Source organism: Andrena cerasifolii, chromosome 2 (genome assembly GCF_050908995.1).
Source record: "Andrena cerasifolii isolate SP2316 chromosome 2, iyAndCera1_principal, whole genome shotgun sequence".
Lineage (NCBI taxonomy): Eukaryota > Metazoa > Arthropoda > Insecta > Hymenoptera > Andrenidae > Andrena > Andrena cerasifolii.
Window position 1 is genome coordinate 22,533,875 of NC_135119.1, and position 20,195 is coordinate 22,554,069.

At 49.0% G+C, this 20,195-nt stretch overlaps 1 protein-coding gene and 1 long non-coding RNA gene across 4 annotated transcripts in view; one reads left to right on the forward strand and one right to left on the reverse strand.

The window, feature by feature from the left end:
* The window catches only part of LOC143378986 (uncharacterized), a 289,875-nt gene extending 289,076 nt beyond the window's left edge, over window positions 1-799 (forward strand). Inside the window, exon 2 of the long non-coding RNA XR_013088404.1 lies at window positions 1-799. This is a non-coding gene — a long non-coding RNA (uncharacterized LOC143378986).
* The window catches only part of LOC143378968 (uncharacterized), a 314,434-nt gene that overhangs the window by 262,733 nt on the left and 31,506 nt on the right, over window positions 1-20,195 (reverse strand). The gene's annotated exons all lie outside the window — the stretch shown is intronic.

Below are 20,195 nucleotides of genomic sequence, written 5' to 3' on the forward strand. Positions count from 1 at the left end.
TCGTAGCTCTATGTTTAGTTGTAAGTCTGACAGTACCTAAGTTTTCAATGTTTTCAAACCTTTTTTAGTTCTGTGCCTAACTATGCGTCAGTTGAATTGCGCCATAATAATTGTAAGTCGCTATCGTTCGTATAATCACTGTCGTGATACGAAGGAACTGGAAATCAAATGAAATTGTCACGGTTCCAAAAAAATCGTCTCACTCGTTCATTGTACTCGAGTTTATCAAGAAGGATGCGTATCACCTTATACGCGAATACACCGGTACGTTAATGTACGTGCTCACTTGAGCAAAAGCAGCCTGAGCCAACATCTCCTGCCTACGACTTCACCATGTCGCCAACAGGAAGATAATGATTTCACGATCCACGCTACTGATTCTTCGTAAAAGTATCCCGAGTGGAGATAGCGTTTTCAAGAACGTCGAGGTGGTAAAAAGAGGTGCGCACGATGAAAGGTGAATTTTATAAATGACATCTGTTGGAAGCAGAGGGTTTGTTTTCCTTATTGGTTACGCAAGAGATTATACACGGTCGTATTTCACGGGCATTTTTAATTTAACAAGTGCCCGGCCCGGCAGCGTAACGAAGACCGTGTACGCCGATAAAGGGCGAGCTTCGAATCGCTTGACGAAGTTCCAGTCGGATCGGCGATCACTCGGAAGAGAAAGAGAAAAGAGGCATCGCCGGGCAAGATTTACGCGCCGCGCGGAACACTCGACCGGCAGCCTCTCTTTCCTGGAGTCGTTCAATAAATACCGAGGTACCGATCGGCCTCGTATGAATTTGCACGATCGTTAGCCTCCCTTCGACACGCTTAATTAGCCCATCGGCAGTGATCTCTACAATACCGGGCGCACGTACACGAAATCGCGTAGCGGCCCGATACGAACGAGATCCGGTTAACTTACGATCGGTGAATTCGTTAGCGATCCTCCGGCCACGATTCCCGCTAACACCTACGAAATTCATGCGATCTCCCCTTCCGAGTATTCTGATTTATAGTTATCGCCATGCAGATCGACATTCTGAAGCGACCAGTATTTCAGAACGTATGGCAGGACTGTTTACAAGGGAATTATACCGAAAAATGTATTCAGTCTACTGTCCTTCGTGCGAACATATGGTGCCACCCACACTTCGCGTTAACTTGCACCGAGAAGTTTCGCTTGCAACCACGATGCGCAGCCCTGTCGCAGTGTTATCGCCGCGACCCTCGCCCATGCCGAAATATAAACGAAAATACTTGCGCAGGGCGATCGAATCGGGGTCGTTAAAGTGTCCCGCCGCAGCGGGCGCGAGTGTTTTTATTGAACAGTGTAAAGTCAGCGGATAGATACCGGGGTTTCATACAGCAAGGGAAGAAGCGCAACGGTGGCAGGTAACGAGAGCATAAAAGTGCGGCTCGATAAATCTGTGGCAGCGTTACGGTAGCGGGCCCGTCCCGTTCTGTCCCCTTTGTCCGAGGCCCAACGCAGGCCCACCGGTACACGATACTTTGTCTCCACGATATTAACGCGATACGACAAAGCCGGTGCATACGCATTCCTTGCAAGTGGACACGCGAGGGGCGAGGGAAACGCAGAGCCGTTAAAGATTTAAGGAGAGGACTCCAAAGGCCCCTTTTCGATTGAACGATAAAAGGAAGGGAAATAAATGCGCGGCGCGCGCCGTACACCTTCCGTCGCTTGCACCAACAGAGTATCTCTTGGCCGCTGATTCCCCGGGATCTCGATTTTACCGAGGGCATAAGCCGCACGCGACTCGCCGTAAAGATCGGGATTCAAATTAAACCGCGGGCCCTAACCCCGTGATTCTTTTCCAACTCCAGGCTCTTATTACGACCACCTGACGTTTCAATCATGGAGAACGAGTTACCGCGGTGGAAAGGGGATTTCGGGTATCGAGGGAGGGAGGGAGAAGTGCCGACGCGCGTTATTAATTACTTCGCGCTTGCGATTTTAATGCCGCCAGAGACGGAGGGAGACGGCGGGTAAGAACTCAGGATTCTGAGCGAACCGTTCTACAGCGAGTTGAACCGGGGCTTATGCGCGTCTCGAGCACCGCTCACATATTTGTACAATTAATACGCGCGAGAGTACCGTAAACTGTGGTCCAGCCGCCACGAGAGAAGGTATTAACGAAGAAGAGTCCGAGAAATGTATCCGCGTAGGTGTTAAACGCAAGCGTACACCGGCTGACGGCGATTCCGGGAACCGAATCTGAGATTACATTGATTCCCGCGAAATCGATGCTCGCGGCTTTTCTAATTGCCGATGGAATTGTGATTGTCCATTAGCCTATTGTATCGCCGCAGTAAAATCGTGAATTGGATGAGTGGCACTACATTATATTCTGAGAATACCAGTAGTTGAATTACCGTTGTTGCTGAATCAACTATGCAGCAGACTTGCGTTTGTTTATCATCGCCTCTAAACCCCGGTCAACTCCGAATGAAAGAAGCTAAGTAGTGATCATCGAAAGAAACGTGGGAAGTACATCCGAAGAGTTCATTGAATCTGCAAAACCCGCTGGAATTCCTGCGGTAACTCGATACAGCCGCTCTTCTGGATAAGTAACGACAATTGTCGATCCCAGGGACATCGGGTAAAGACTTCCTAAAATGAGCGCGCCTAAAGGTGCGTTAGGACCTCGGGGTACCGCACGCTGACCGAATATAATAATACCCACACGCTCGGGCGTGCAAACACACCCGGACGACACCACCGTATCCCTGGACTTAGATACCGGTTTTAAAGGCGTTTTATGCCTGCAAACACTCGAAGGTCGGTCCAGCGCGGTTCCTCGAGCGTCGTTTCGGAGTGGCGGCGACTTCGGATCGTGACGCGCGTCATCCACCGTATGTGGGTCAACCGTACGAAAATTAATACGAGGAGCTTGTTAGTAACGGTGAGAAGGGGTCTTCGCTACCAATAGCGTGGCCAGTCGTTCGCGAGCGCTGCTTCTTCTCTTTTCTCTTTCCTGGCCCTCTTGTTTCGTTTAGCGCCAAGCTGCCACCGGTCCCTGCCGGCTCTTATATCCATGCAAATTGATTGTTATTGGCCATTACGCTCGCGGCGCACCGTCGCGCGGCTCCACTCGAAATTACACAGTGACTTTTGCCGTGCCTCGGCAACGACCCGTTCGTTAACCACACGCGAGGAACGGCCGGGCGGAGCGCAGTTCGGCGCATCCGATTCATTATGAATATGACGTCTCGCTTAACTGTAACGTCGATTCACCGTACACTGCGTTATGCGCCATTATGTCCCGGGATACTCGCGTTACGCGCCTGTACGCGACTCGCCGTTGCTCCGGCTCGTGGGCGCGGTTCGGCGGGCACCAGGTTCGCGCGCGGAGTCTGGAGCGGATAGCTCCTCGATCGCTGGACAAATACCGTTTACGGTTTCCGTAACGACGGCCTGAAAGTGAAGCTGGTAAAAGAAGGCGGAAGTCTTCTTATCCGAGGTCTCGAAGGTTATGCGCCATGGGCGATAGAGGAAGTGCAGCATACTTGGAATACTGTTGGTAATACGGAGTACCGAAGTATACAATAAACTACTAACGCTATTTAATTTGTAACACCGTGGATAATAGGGGCCAATGACCTGTTCACCAATGACTATAATCTGCATAATAAAAAAACGTGAATCTGCAAAACTTTTTCAGCAAGTATTCAATCGTTCCAACCATGGTTAAAATATGTCAAAACTTCAGAGTTAATCTACTGACTTGCATGTTCCTTCTATGGTTCCGTGTCAGTTTTGCGATAATTTCGAGAATACAAAGTGTGACATGAAATTTTAGGTTTCAATGCCATGTTGCTAATTCGGAATACCGAAGGTAATTTGGAATATACCAAAGCTTAGGGATGCTTTTGTTTCACGCGGAACGGCTAGCGCCGCGTCGGTTTGGGCCAGCGATGTTCATTTATATTTATTTACCTAAGATTGTTTCTATATTGTGATTTTTGAGCCGAATTAGATCATGAAAGAAAATATTTTTTAAGTTTATAAAGTGCACCTTAACGAAATCGATACTTCCTGTCATTTTTCATTTAGACCAAAGTTTCAGTTACTTTTGGTGTTTTATTATTACTGACAGTTTGAAATATAAAAGTTTATTAGTTTCCCTATGATATTATGCAGTTTTATGAGTTTTATTTGTTCCCATGCTCTGCCGCAATTTTTTTTATTCATCTTAAACAAACTGCTATTCCAAATATACTACACTTCCTCCGTGTTTTATTTGAACTCGAAGGGAAACCTTAAAATTTCATGGTGACAGCTAGTGTCACCTACGTTTTGAAATGTATAAAACGGTGGAGCAGTACGCGGCACGATGTGTTAGTTATGCCAAGCCAGTCACGGGTGCAAAGTCGCTCGCTCTCGAGGGAACCGAGAGGAAAAATCGCGGCTAATAGCGGAACGATTTCCCTGGATACGACAAGAAACACGGCGCCCATACCAATCGATCGTCCAACGAACTCGAACCTGGCAGGAGTCGTTATTCAAATCGAACAATGCGCCGTTTTTTCCGCCGCTCCCCTTGGCGCGCGCCCGCGACGGATTAAAGGAAAAAGGGGCAAAACCTGCCCCGAAGAACCTTCCAATCGATCAATCCTGCATCAGGCGGCGGCGAACGATGGACGACGTGGTCCCGTACGGAGGATGCGTCAGCGGTGCAATAAAATTAGTAGCCTTTACGACAACGCGGTCCAACGAACAAAGGCGTATACGATGCCGTTCAACGAGGCTCGTCGTGATAAAAAAGTACTTTATTACGGTTCGCGGATGGGCAAGGCTGTCGCTAATTATCGCACGACTAATTGATGCTCCGCAACTTTGATGAACGCCGCCTCTGCTACCTCGACGGTTTCTTCACCGTTCGAATCGAGCTGCGAGCCTGGACTCGAGCTTCCCGCGATACTTGCCGACGCTAGATCGAACTTTCTCACCGTCCTGTGGCCAATTTTTGACGGGATCTTTCTCCTCGATCGAGATACCATCTCAAACTGTACGCAAGCCACTTCACCGTGCAACAGTGTTAACCCGTTAACTGCTGAAGGCTAACGAGAACGGGCCGCTCGAAAAATGCCTGTGCATCGAGCCAGGGCGGGATAATTTTCGCGAAAGTTTGATAATTGCCCACTAATTACTCGCGCAGGAATAGCGAATCTATCATTTGTATTTCACATCCGCCGTGGAACGTGTGAACGTCCTTTAGCGCGCAGATTTTTGCAAGGTACCCTCGGAAAAAAATAGCGATCAGCGAGCAGGTAACGGTGCAACGTGGCATTTTTTTTCCCTCCCGCTTTTAACGTATTCCAGTCTACAAAGCGGCTGGAATTCAAGCGTGACTCTATAGACATCCAGTTAATATAAAAGCGTTCACGCACACGGCAGCGAGCGTACAATTCAATCGGGCCCGCGCACACGCGTGAACGATCGTCGCGCACATACTGCGGGGCGCAGGAACGGGCGCGCAAGTCGGACAACTCGGTGCCACGAGGCTCGTTTCGAAACTTCGTACTACAAACGTTTGTTTATGCCCACATTCTCGGCGGGGAAACTGATAAATTAATCTCCCATGCTAATACATCGAGGCGCGCTGACACAGGCCGCTGCCTGGCAAGCACCGCGGTTTCGTATCCCCGTGATCCCCGCATTAATCCTCGATCGCTTCCGGATTTCGATTCGTCCGGGGGTCGAGCTGGAAAATCCGCGCGATCGTAGATTACATAGACGGTGGAAAAAAAAAGCTAGGCCAGGTACGCATCCATTCGCATCGAACGCATGCCATTATGTGAGACGGTTTTGTTCCCCCGAAACGATACGATCCCTGGACTCGTGATTCAGCCGCGATGCCAGATATTTTATTATTAATCGCCGAATATAACGCGGAATGCAGGCTCTACCGAGTTCCTCTATCGAGTTCCCGCGAACGGTATCTTTTACGGCTCAAAGGTTAAGCAACGCGAGCAGACGAACCCGGATTGATCTCGTATTCCAAGGTGGAGGGAGATGAGAGGGGAAAAAGGAGACGTGTACGTAATCCGCATCTCTTGTAAATTAATGCGTCTTCGCGGGCACCTTTATCTAAAACGTTCCAGTTGTTAATCGCGACGATTTCCTTCCTACGAGGACAATATCTCAGTGTATTTTATGCGAGGTGTTCGCTTCCGAGGCAACACAGGGGCAGTTAGATTTTAATGCCGATTTCAGAGCTGTGGGCTTAATGAAATTGTAACTCGCGATGGTGGACGAGGAAACAAAGTTTATAGATGAGCTTACGGTGCAGCGAGGAGTAGGTAAGTACGTAGCGCGCGTGCAACGATGCCTGTCGACCCGAACGATCGCTGACGATATACCTCGGGTCTAATGTCAAGGGTACGAGCAGATCGTTCGATCTGGACGATCGTAAACGACTTTCGTCGCGCGCGGTGCCGAGTGAAGAGGCCCCAGGGAAGCTTGGAAAAGGAAAAGTTGGACGGCAAACGGACTGATGGACTTTCCCATGCACCACCTCCGCGGGAGAGCCGTAAACGTCTTGTCTCTCGATTTAAATGTCCTGGCATCTACTGGGTTGGGCAGATCCAACGATCCTGGCCACTGCCGCGCCCTAGTGCGTCCCCGTCTACGTATTACGCGCACCGTCGCATAGACGATCCCCATCTCTTACTTCGCAACATGCGCAGCCGCCGATACGATTTTTTTCCGCCAGGAAGCCCCTCGGCCCTCTAGAATGCTCTGCTCGACGCTAACGATTCGATTTGCCTGGCATACTCGAATGGTTCAATGGTTGAAGTTGGAACAGATTTAGGAGCGAACAGCTCCAGCGTCAATGCTTTGAACACGACGGAACGGAGACAAGGTCGGGAACAATGCTCAAATTTCCGCTTAGAAAAGATAAGGCGGGTTAAATGTTAAAGTCTCGTGGACGGGTGTCGCCGTTACATAATCAGAAACAGCGACGCTATTGCGATAAGCGCAATTATTACGTGGCTGCGAGCATAACGAGTGCATTTCGCGTGTGAACCACGGTAAGATCGCGCTGCGTGCAAACAGATGCTTCGCTTCCGAGAAGATACGATTCCGTAAAACACATAAAGACAATATTGACACGGGACACGAATACCGTTTTGCAACGCGTCCGTATTAAACCACGGTTCCTACGTTGAATTACAACCGGCTGACACGCGACGCTTTAACTTTCTTCGCTTATGCGCAGCATCGGTGAAATTTTTCTGGGGAGTGTTTTATTGCGATATCTGGAATTTTAAATTCAAAATAGAGCCGTCAATGGTACGGTAGATTGCACGAGACAAGTGTTCGATGCACGAAAATTTTAAACGCTAAACGATCGCTTGGGATTGAAGGTAGAGGTAACAGAGAATCCTCGGTCAATCCATATTTATACGCGACTGTTGCATGTACGGTACTAGTAGCCTGAAGGAGCTTAAAAGTCACGGAAAAGACTGTATTAAACGGAACTGGAAGGTTTGCCGGTAACTTGTACCTCGTGTATCGTAGTATTACATTCCTGTTACATTCTCCCTATCGCAACCGCCGGTGTACGAGCCAGAGAGCACGAGACCTTTACGAGGGGCAATGAATGTCTCAACGGCGAAGTTCCGTGAAGCTCCTCCATATATTACAGAGAACTTATTAGAATCAATTAACTTTTCACCTGTACTCCGCATTAGTTATTGGCTTCAACGACCTGGCCGGTCGTCGATGCCATGTCGCGACGTATCCGTTCCTCGATCCGCTTGTGAAGTTCGGCTCACATTCAACCACGTAGGACTCGTAAAGTCGGTGCAAAATGCTGCAAGGAAAGTTGAGAAGAATCTCGAGAAATTCGAGGTACCAGGCTATAAAGAATACAGGCGAAATTAGTCTGCTCTGCGAGAGTATCAAGCTAACTCTTATGTTGCCGGTTGCTGTTACTGCTAATTCTAGGTATAAACCACTCTCGTTAAATCAAGGCCAAGCATCATCGTTCGAAACGTCCGTAAAATGGCTCTCGGTTGCACCCAGCATCGGGCCGGACCCATGCTAATCCTTCTGAACGATCGAGGTGGATCAGGAAGAAAAAGAGAAACGTCGGAGCGGCACGGAAAGAACGGAACACCGAGGGAAGTAGACGAACGAAAGGTGGAGAATGAGCGAGGAGGTAGGAGGGAAGGCGAGGTCGAGGTGATTCGCGGTGAGGCGAGGCGAGGTGAGGCGAGTCCGGGCCCACCTGCAATTATCCGGTCTAATGAGCAAACAGTCTGCACAGTCCCTCTCTTTCTCGCGGGTTCCCTTGTTCCCCGTTTCTCTCGATTCTGCTCCGGCTAGACAGCCCATCAGAAACGCGTGTACTTGACTCTGCTGTACCAACAACCTTCCACGGCCGTGTTCTCCTCCACCTTCTCCACCTCCTTCTGCATCTCCTTTTCTCCTCTCCTTCCCTCCCGCGCCCCCGCCGCCCGTCCCTCAACCTTCACCTCCGCCTCCGTCGCTCGGATGCAGGTTAATGAAGATTATTAAATTAGTACCTCTCACGGCCGATTTTTCCGCCGGCCAAGCGTACCAAAGACCCCGCCGCTCCCATCGATACGCCGCGAACCCATCGGGGATAACCAACTGGTTCGTTAACGTCCGGAGGAGCAGCAGCGCTCTCGCGCTTAGGAGGCGCCACACAAAGGGGCCAGGACCCTGAAAAATGGACCTCGATTCCCCTGCGCGCTGGGTGGGGAAAAAAGAGAGCAACCGGACTGGGTTAAATGCGAGGTGCACGATCGTGTGCGCGGCACGGCAGAGGAGGAAACTATCCCATGGCTGCCAGGAACGTCGGGAATAATGCAGTTGCGAGATTTAAAGCGTCTCGGGCGGGGTCAAAGGGCGGCCTCGGCCGACGACACGTGGTGGGCATCCACGGTGCGATGACCCTGATTTCTTCATTTCAGAAATAGAAATGATTCGGCATAATCGAATGAAACCGGGGGTGCGAGGTGACACGGGCTAAAAGCGGATGACTCAGCTCGGTGGAAGAATTAGGAGGACCGTAGAGACACTGATTTCGAAGAGGAAAAAAAAAGTGACTGATGGACCTGATAGAAGGCCCAGCTTAGGAGTTGCTTGTCATTTCGCTAGTTCAATCAGCACTTAAACAGAAATCGATCGATGCCATATACGGTAGCCAAAGTGTATTTAGCGTTGAAGATGCCAATGCGGCGCTTTGGATTTCTCTTACAGATATTCCAGCAAGGATGACGAAACGTCTGTCGAGGAAGGGCGTAACGCGAAGATCATTAGCTTGATTCAAATCTAACGTTAAACGACAGTAGGTATAATTTATTCGTAAGTAGTACTAATCGTTCAGTCTCGATTCTTTATTTCTTTCCCGCCAGATCACGTAGAACATCGGATATCTCGGACGAATGACCCCCCGTCCTTCGTCATACGAAATGGCCCCTCGGAGGAAAGGAAGACGGCGATCAAAGCATCGTTCAAGCAGGATGCACTCATCCTACCTTGGCTGCCCGCCACGCCCGCCATTCACCTTCAACTTGGTCTCTCTTTCTGTCGCGGAACAAACCCGTGTGCTGTAACCGAGCCACACGGACGACGCACACGCGCGCGCGCGAGGGGAACGGGCCTGAAAAGCATCGCAGAAAATTGCGAGCCGCGATAGAAGAGGAGACGAACGCCGCTAGTCTCGCTGGCCAGCCACCGATGAATACCAGAATCGAAACCAGTCCCGACAAATTGTCCCGGGTCAGCGCAAACCTATTGCTTTCCGCGAACGACGGAAAATCACGAGCGGCAGAAAAACCGCGGACATATTTATGGACTCGCCGAGCGCGATGCGAAGTAATTTGTTTCGGAGCCCCAGTGGCAAATCACTCGCGTTCGTCCGTGGCGTTTATCATCGCTATTAATGTCCGATCGGGAACGATTCATCCGGCGACATCGAGCTTTAATGGACATCTTAACGAGCATTTTTCTTCCTCGTTTCATGTCCCCAGGGCTCTCCTGTCTTCATAAGTGATTTATTTGACCCCAAGTCGGGATACAAACTTCAAGATTTGAAGTCCTACGCGACTTTCAGGCTCGAGTAGGTGTGTTCGCGAAGTTCTAAGGAAACGATTCGGTATAATCGTGTTACCACATGCGAATTGTATGCGACGTATGGATCTGGTGAGCGCTGATTGTACAACTACCGTGATTCCGTAGGACTGAAGGGACGTGGAAGCCTAATGACGCCGGGGTTGCATGTATTTCAGCAGTCCGTAACTCTGCAATTCGTAATTGCCGTAATCACGTGACCGCTGGTAATCGCGGTTGATCGAAGAGGGATTCGGAAGGCTCGCCCGTTCCTTCGGCATTTCGAGCTGCGACGTCGCGCTTTCGTCCCGCATACATTTCCCTGCCGCGAAATTCGGCAATCTGGATCAATTTCGCGCGCAATCACACGTGCACGGAGGGACGCTTCGTACGAGCGCAATCCGAGATTACTGTCATCAGTCTGATAATTGTGGACGAGGAAGCAGGATGACACGCGATGAAGAATGTCCCGCGTAATCTGTACCTATATTCATCTCGCTGAAACCTTCGATACTTCCACCGAATTCGCAATTTTCCGCAAAACGCGACGTAATCACACGCTGACTGATCACTGTGATTACGCGACGACCTATAATCGACAGCGATCGAAGGAACAGTGATCTCTAATGAACAGAACGCAGCAGTCCAAGTATTGTCTTATAATTAATCTTTCCTCCACACCCTGAATGAACAATAATCCCACCTGTATACATTAAATGAACGTGACTTCCTGCATAAAACACTTGCCCGTTTGACTCCTGAATTGGAAACCGCAGAAGCCGCGATAACCCTGCCTCAAGAAATTTCACCAGTGACCAAGTGGAGATAAATCTTTTTCGCATCGAGAGGAAAATTGGCTCCGTTGCTTTACGCGGCGAGACTCCACTTGCATTATGCAACTGGACGTTTCCAGTGAACGAACTTGATGATCAAACGCAGCCGCCATTGAATCGTCTCGCTTGTAAATATAATTTTTACCTGCATACACTTGCAACTGGTCTGCGGCTACTAGTCCTAGCCATTCTTTCTCATGCAAATTGGAGCGCACTGTTCGAGCGACCGGCGCTGATAAGGTTTTAGGTGACGTTGGAACGCATTAGGGCCTTTTGTTACAGCCACGGAAATGCTCGGTGGAACGAGGTGAAGGCTACTAGACGAACGTAGACGCGGGTGCTCGCGCATTAAGGCGCATGCACGCGCGTGCTGGCGTCAGGTCGCTTAAAGAAGCTACGACGATGCTTAACAGTGCATAAGTATCTAACTAACAAGCGGGTTGCATAACGCAGCGGCCGTTGTCGCTGGCGATATGCACTCCGTACCAAGAGTTCGTGTAAAACGTTCAGGCCTTCCCGGCGCACGGCAACCCGGCGTCGGCTACCTATCAGCTATTGCGTTAACCTTAAGGCGATATACGTATGTTGGCTCGTTCTACATACGAAGAAGCGTGATATCGGGCGTACGAGCGCGGCCCAGGAACGATCCATGCATCATACGATGCAGCGCGATGCAGTTCGGTACTCCTCGTCGCGGAAATTATATAATATCGACGGGTGCATGCTCCTCCTACGCTACTCGGTGACGCAACGGCTATGATTTTGCGACCCGCTCGTGGAGTGATAGAAAAATTCAATTACGGTAAGTCTGTCCCGCACCCATTCAACCTACCAACAACTTTCAAGTTCCCTTTTCCATATACGTCCTCGTATTTCGATTCTATTCCTACCGATACGTATCCCAGATTGATATTTCGTCCCTCGAAGCAGAAGCAACAGATCTGGCTTTGCATTTCTCTGAATTCTGTTTCGATATTACCATTAATCTCATTCGAATCTTTAATGCTTTGCTGCGAATTATTTTAAACACTAAATACCGTGTAGACGTTCTTTTGCTCTCACCGTGAAGATAATCTGCTCTATCCACTCGCACGCTCCCACGAATCGACGCGGGCTTGTGTTCGCCGCGACGAGCGAGCGAAGCATTATCCAGCCAGCCGTGATGTAAAGAAGAACGAGATGGAAAAGAAAAGGACTTTCTATGGAATCGGCGACACCCGGTATGTAGGCGAACCACGCGACGTATCGTGCGACACGGGAGAAGGGCGTGCCTGCAGTCGCTGCACACTGCGCAGTTTGTTGCACGCGCTGCAATCGGCCGTATGCACCGAGATGTGAGAGTTGCACGAGCCACGTACGTGAACGCGTACGCGTCCGCACACGCGCCTGCCTGTTACATGCACAGTGGCAGCCGTGCACACCAGCGAGGCCAGCTTTTACGCGACGAAAGATATCCGATGTGACATTTCTCTGGGAGACGCGGAAAACGCGGCAGAACGACGCCCGCGGCGCACGCGGGCGTGTCAGCGTGCCAGAATACGCGCAGGTTTACTTTTAGAAGAACCGATCCATGAATGGGATTTGACTTATCTTGTTGCGCTCGGAGGTTCCGAGATGCGTGAGAAGATTATGGAGGAGAGATTGCAGGGATCGGAATGAATAATTGGGGCACGAGGCTCGGATTTAGTGTCGTCTAACTCAGTCAGTTTAGAGGTTGCTTATCGCCTATGTCACAAACGCCGTTTCAAAGCTCGATTCAGATATTACGACGGTTACTGATAAGACGTCACGAGAGCATTTTTCATCGCATCCGAGGGCACGCGTGCCAAGTTGTTTATAGCATCTGTATCACGATTTAAAGAAGAAGCGTGTAGCGAAGAGTTAGACATATTTGAAGAGGAAACCAAAAGTCCACGATGTGCCTAATTAAAAGGAAAGGAAGAAGAATTGACTACAGTTCAGAAGCACCTGATTAAAAAACTTCCCACTTACCTAATCACCCCGAGCAAGAATCATTAACAAATAATTCATTTCATATGTACACATAGATAATCGTTGAATTAATATCTACGATTGCAAACAATTTGCGATTTTCTTACCCATCGGGATTATCTTTTTACACGTACGTAGGTATACGGTGTTCGTTTCTTTTGCAAATCGTGGAACATGACGGAACAGGATTGTTTGCTGTTATACACATGTATTTACGGTTCACAAGTTCACGAGCTGACAGATGGGAGCGGAGTATGGGCCAGCCTCAACAGCATTTATAATTCTGGTCTCGGAGTACGGAGCATCCGAATGACCGTAGAATGATTCGGTGTAGCAACGAATCACACCGCGGATGACGTCCCTTGCCGTAGTCGAGGAGCACAGAGCGTGTCGGTGGCAAGGGTCCCCCTACTTCCGGCGAACCATATCCGGCAGAACGCCCACCTATATCTCGGCCCGCCAGACCGTGCACACTCCCTCCTGCCACAATCTACTCTATCGTCGTCCAATTGTGATAGATGTTCTAGCCAGACGAAATTGTTCGACTGGTACGCAGCAGTAGAAGCTGATATCTCATAGGAACGATTCGCGATGCTCTCATCCCCGAATTCGTGACGCGAAACTTAGGGTCTTCGAGTTCCCCTTTTTTCCTTCCTCTGAGGAAGTCTCGATCGGAAACTGGTGACCAGTAGTACGCGGATATCGACGAAAAATCGCGGAAGCTTATGAAAACTGGGTAATTTAAATCGTGTACTTACGTGTACGCTATCACACATTTCCACGAAACTCGATTAAAGCCAGTAAAGCGATTCGTCAGAATCGCGGATTTGGAATGCATTGAACGGAAGATGAGAGACGAGAAGGCGGGTCTCATGCGGCGCGGGAGTCTAATTAAAAATTAACAGAGCCTCGATCGAGATGTAAACAGCTTCATGACGGTGCCCCGGGAAAAAGTGTGAGAGGCGATAAAAAACGGTATTACGAAACTGCAAAAAGGTCGTGTGCGCCGCGGCGCATGCCTCGGTGCATATAATGCCAGCAAAAACTTGTCTGTTAGCGGCCGTCATCTGCCCGTTCGATCGCGTATACCGTCTAACCGCTCGTGTCCATTGAGCTCGGAATAAAAGTCGCGGTGGAGGACGAGGCACAGCCGGGCTGAAGAGCAGCGTAAAATAAAATCAATCGTTCCAGCGAGAAATTGCGTAACGTTCCCGCCAACGTTCCGGGGGAATATTATTGGCGCGCGAAAGCGACGTTATTAATTCCCCGTTCGTTAATAACGCTGCTTCGCTGGCCGAACGGGGCCCCCGCGCCCGAGACACACATACTAGAGGAGTTATGCAAGGCCCGCGATCCTTGCAGCGAAATCCCCTTGATTTTGCGCGCCAATATTTATCGCACCCACATCCCGTTATCGTAATTAACTTGGCTCTCGGGTAATCCGACTCGTGGCGCGGTATGCACGATACGCAGGCCCCGCGATCCGCGCAATTTTATCCAACCACGTGGGTGTCCGCGTGGACCCGCGCGAAGGACTAGCGAGATGTGACGCAACCAGCAAAGTAACGGGCAGCTGATAAACCTGATAAAACAATAAAGAACCTTTAAACCCTGTCCCGATCGCCACCATTAACCGGGCACGGTTCAACGGGCCTGGCTGTCCACTGCTGTGCCGACGAAGTAGACGCCATATATCATCCAAACGGCGCTGCTGCTTTGCAGCTTTGCTGCCTTCTTTATCGGGCTAGGTATACGGTATGTATGCGAAGCCGCGCAGGATGCTCAAGGAAAGTTGCGTGAAACTTTGGCGCCGCGCAATAATCGTTGGAATGATTGAAGAGCTGTTGATAAGGCTGGGCGAGATATCGAAGAGCCGGGAGAAGACGTAAGATAAGAACTGAAGTTAGGTGCAGAGAAGAAAAGCTGGATCCTGTTATAATGTAAGGCGGGCCTGTTTTAACGTTATCCATGGAAAAGCGTTAGAAACTGGGGGCACGAGCAGTGGCAACGGTCACTGAAACTTGGAAGCACGGTGCAAGTAGCAAGAACCGATAAATGTCCTTATCGTATTACTAGGCTCGCACAGGGTCAGCGTTCTGCTATCTGTTAATCATTTCGGGCTGCATATGCAAGTGGTTCTCGAGTTTCCAATTACACGTAACGAGGACCGGTTGCTTGAACGATACGCTGTATCAGCGGGGACAATAAACCACGAACAACAGGCATCAGTGGAACGGCTAAACGAGTGTAAAAATAGTGGACGCTACGCTTCGTGATATCCTATTAAAACACGTTCCTCTAATTATTCCTCCGTCTGCTAGCGAAGCTCTCGTCAACCGTAAATCGAAGGTGAACGATGCCAGTTGACGGTGGCCTGTCATTCAACTGAGAAATCTGTTATCGGGACTTTATGAATAGATTCCAGAGACGAATCGACGTGTACGCAAGTCATTAACTAATGAAAATTACACGGCCACGCTGGCGAGCTTGCAACCGACAGAGCAGACGCGCTCGAGACACACAGGCCAACAGAAGGAGAGTCTCTACTCGTGGCCAACGCACACTAACCATTTGTCATGGTTGGTTACTGCGTGCTTGGGCATCGAAGTGACTTCATAAACTCGCGGGAGAACACCTGCGGTGAGTGAGGATGCTCGGATACCTTCTATCGAAGTGTCAACCAACCTGTTATCCAAACAATCTGACGGTGCAAACTTTGCCTGGATGTCGAGCGAGACGTCTACACGGATCAGTGCTCGGTGGGTTCAGAATTTTCTTATCGTACAGTGCTTCTCTATCCCTTCTCTTTAAATTTTATTTATTGCCAGTATCAAAGTGCGCGAAAGTCGTGTTTCTAATAGCAGGAAGACCGCCGAGGAATTTTCTGTATAGGTATAAAAGCCAAGTGTAAATCTTATCCATTGAGAGCACTGAACGAGAAGTTGACAAAATAGTTTATGAACACAGATTCGTCGCGTGAGCGCGGTGTCTGTTATACAAACGAATCGCAGCCACTTGATGGAACCCTAGAGATAGAACCAGCAAATGTACGGTCTCAACAGGCATCATGCAGTAGGGCAATAAAACGGGCGTAGAATAGTGTCTGACATTCGGATTGCAAAACACATGTAACTTTGGTGGCGAGCATCGTTCAGTTGCTCGTAAAATCCCAGCACGAGATACGGCCCAGCCATATGCAGTTTGGATTACGTTCTCATTTTACTGAAATTGAGTTTAAACAACGAATCGTAAAGTCGCTGCCCGCCACGGGACAATTGGTACTCTCTCTCCCTGCCATGAGAAATAGAGGGGACGATAATTAAGTGCTCGCATATGTAGGAAGAAAAACATCTGACTAGCGTTACAACGAATCGAGCTATCTAAATTGTACATTTCTTTCTAAATCTACAATTTTATTGATGACCTTGCAGGAAGAGAGGTGCAGCTCCATATTTCCCAGCTTGGAGTAAATTAGAAAAAATTGTTTATAAAATTATTGCTTTGACTTAACATTAAAAAGAGGACACTAGTTGAAAAACATATATTATCGCACAATAAGTAGTAGTTATTGAGTTGATAAGATTTTATTTCTATTTCTGACTTTTTTTACCTATTTACATTTTTATTTCAATTTAATATTAATATTGATATTAATATTTTTATTATAGAATATTTTTCACCCAAAATAGCAATAAAAACTTATCAACTAAATAACTACTACTTATTGTGTGAAAATATATATTTTTCAAGTAGAGTTTTTTTTTTAATGTTAAGTCAAAGCAATAACCCAACCAATACTAATACCCGGAACAAGTTGAAAAGTGGAATGCGTTGTGTCGGTATAACTCAACAGAAATATTGGTAGGAGGGAGGACCATGATAAAGTGATTAAAAAAAATCGGTAAGGTACCCTTTTATGCACAATTACTCCTGTATCTTTTGAACGCATTAATTGCTGAAGCTAAAATTTTATATTTGGGGTCTTTCCACACCCCTCGTAATACCCACCAAGTTTCATCTCCATCGGTCTCTTTCAGAAGTACAGCCCTCAAAAACTGTCAAAATTGAAGCTGCACCCCTCTTGTTACAAGGTCCTCAATTGGAAAATAGTTACCAGCTACGCTACGAAAGATGGGATGCGTATGAAATTCATTCGCAGACTTATTGACGGTGTGCAGGAGTATTCAATTGCAAATATTATACATTGTATCATATAATACAGATTCGTATACAGATTCAATGTACGCTGCGCTGATGGCAGATATGACACGTAAATCCACGATGAACGAGAGGATTCTATAATAAGAACGTTCACACCCACCGAAAGTCAGGAATAAAGCGCGGCCCGCAGCATCGAGCAGCGATGCAGTACGCGAGGCATAAAAGGAACAACAATTATTCAGCGTTGCCGCGAGGAAGTCACCCACCAGGACCTCATGCTGAGACGATCACGTTCCAGGGACCGGTCCAACCGTATCGTATCACGAAACCACGTAACGACGACGAATCTCGGCCTCGCCGGACGGCACCGAAATCCTCTCCCAGAATTGGATTATCAATTACGCTGATTCTTCCTGGACACGACTCCTATCGCTGCTTGTCCCCTTTGCGCGACTATTAATTCCACAGAGTGCCCCACAATGGGTGGTGCAACTAAGAAGAGAGTGATCCCACAGATAATGGCCAGGTACATAAATCCATGCAGGCAATACGTTCTGTTCCCCCGTCAATAATAATCACCACCATCGACACTCACCGTGAAGTATGCGCGCTGGAAACAGCCGGGATTCAACCGACCGAAACAATCGTACGAGCGAAACGATAAGTAGCGATTTGAATTATCAGCAGGCACGTAGCGCGCGGGATGCCGCGCGTATACGAGTCCCTGTGCAGCGAGAATTTAATAAGCGATTTTCCAGCTGAGGTACAAGGCGAGCTCGATGTGTAACCGCTACCCACGATACGCGAGGTACGCGGTACCTTGCACTCGGCGGCTCGCTTCTGGACGATTACGAACCGACCTATCGCGTACTTCTTGCGCGGGACTCCTCTTACGCAATGGTCGTTTTATCAGAACGATACGCGCGTACGGCGCGAGGATAGCATGGAAATTCTTCTGGAAGCCGGTAAAATTGAAAGTGACGCGAGAATTATACCCATCGGCGGTCGGCCATCGTTAAGAGGCCCGCCGCGGTGGGAAGGAGCGCATTCAGACGCATTAATAATTAATCCGAACCGCGCCGGCGTTCTTAAGTTCCTCGGGCACGAGCAGTTGCGTGAAATGAATAGAAGACGCCAAAGGAGCGATAAATCGTGCGAATGGATCTCGCGGATTAATTCCTCCGATAGCGAGTGCCCAGACGTAATGCAGTTGCCGTTCTGTCAAGGATGTGTTCGCGAACAGAGCCAACATTAGTTTCGAGCCAATAAACCTTAATGACGGCTAACGTACGCGTAGGAAGCTCGCTAATGACCCCCCCGGTGATACAGCTTTCTTGTAATTACCACCGATTCCACACTTTCCTTCCCCCGACCCTCTCCTCTCCGTTGCCGGAGCCGCGATGCAACGCGCCAAGTTTCCACGTACCGTTGCCACCGATTGTCTAAACAACGGCGAGGAAAATTAATCTCGAAAGCAAATAAAGCCTAGCTCGTTCCGCCGGCTCCCTTAATATCCACGCTCGCCGATAACTTGATTTACCATGTTAGACGTCCCTTCCTTCGGCCCCCTCCGTTCAATTAACGATCATTACGGCGTACACCTGTTCGACCCGGTCTCAGGATACAAGAATATGTATCACTTTGTTCGTGTCTTTGGCGCATCTATCATGCACGTCGGATACAGACGGCGTTTATATCCAGCCGCCTGATTCCGTGGCAATATTTTACACTGTTCCGAGAAGTAATTGAAATTACCTGTTTATAGCCCTTTCAAACTGCCTCCCCCTCCCGTTTCTTATGAAATATGAAACACCTGTTGTGTACACCGAGCATAATTTTCTTGCGCTGCAAGAAGTGGAAATGTCGGCCGAAAAACGCCCGGCTGGTAAAAAAGAGGAGGCAGCGGCAAGAATTTATTGTACCCCGCATCTTCCCACGGGGCGCAACGCGGTAATTCAGGCTTCGACAATTAAACCGTTTCGCAAGGCAGGCCTTCAACAGGAGGCTGCCGGTAGCCAAGGGCTTTGATTGATCGTTAATAAACATTAATGCCTAACTTTAAATTGGAGCCTCATTTGGCTGATACGGAATTTATACAGGGAGCTTTCTCCGCAGCAATCACGAGGAATTCTTCGACGCGGCTCGATAATTATTCACGTAATAACTCATGTCGCGGGGCCCGATCGATAACTCATACACCGCCTCGCAGGCTGTAAATTATGTTATTAGCGTTTTAATTGCACGGTTATCGATTTATTCGGGGTACCGCTAAAAGTCACACACGCCGCGGCGCGAGTGACCTTTTGCTTTCCGGCACACGGGGGCAGCACAGCTTGCTCGCCGATAAAATATCGGGATCGATAGAGAAATTGGCGAGGCGGCTGCCGCGAAATGTCAACTCATCCGCAGGTCGGACGCAGCATCCAGCAAGCTCCGCAATAACGCGCGCGAGAACGTCCCTCTAATGGACGGATCGCTTCGAAGGCACCGATTTTCGCGGCTGCTCCTTTTGCTCGTGTGCCTACCAGTGGCACAACTACCACGGCCCATTTGTCCGTTTTTGGGGCGGCAACGTGCGGAAGAAACCTTTCCGGTTTTGGCGGTACAACAACCGGTTTCGCCTTTTTTTTTTTCGTTTCACCCACCTACGGTGATGCTCCGCGACACGAGGCCCTCGCCAACTTTTTACCTTTTATTTATCAATGTGCCCCGTACAGGCATGCGCGCGACCATAGAGATCGGGAGATTGGACGATCTCGCGACGCGAAACGTCATTGCGCCCGGGGATATAAACGGTAGTTTATTAAGAAAAGGGTGAAACGCCGCTTTTTCTAAGGGAAACGCCCACTGAATTGGAAGGAACGATTGTCAGGCATCGAAGGTGTAGGGAACGCGTGGAAAAAGAAAGGGATCGTATAGATAGAACGAGATAAACGTGGAGGCCCGGGCAACACGTTTGCGCGCGGAAAGGCGCACCGGCGCAGAGTGGGAAAAACGGCTCCTTTTTGTGATAAAATCGTAGAACTTTTGATAGGAATAAGATAGAGGGATGAATCTTTTTCGAGGTTAAAGCTAAGATGTTGCAGAATAAGGGGAAAATATTGAGGATGTATGAC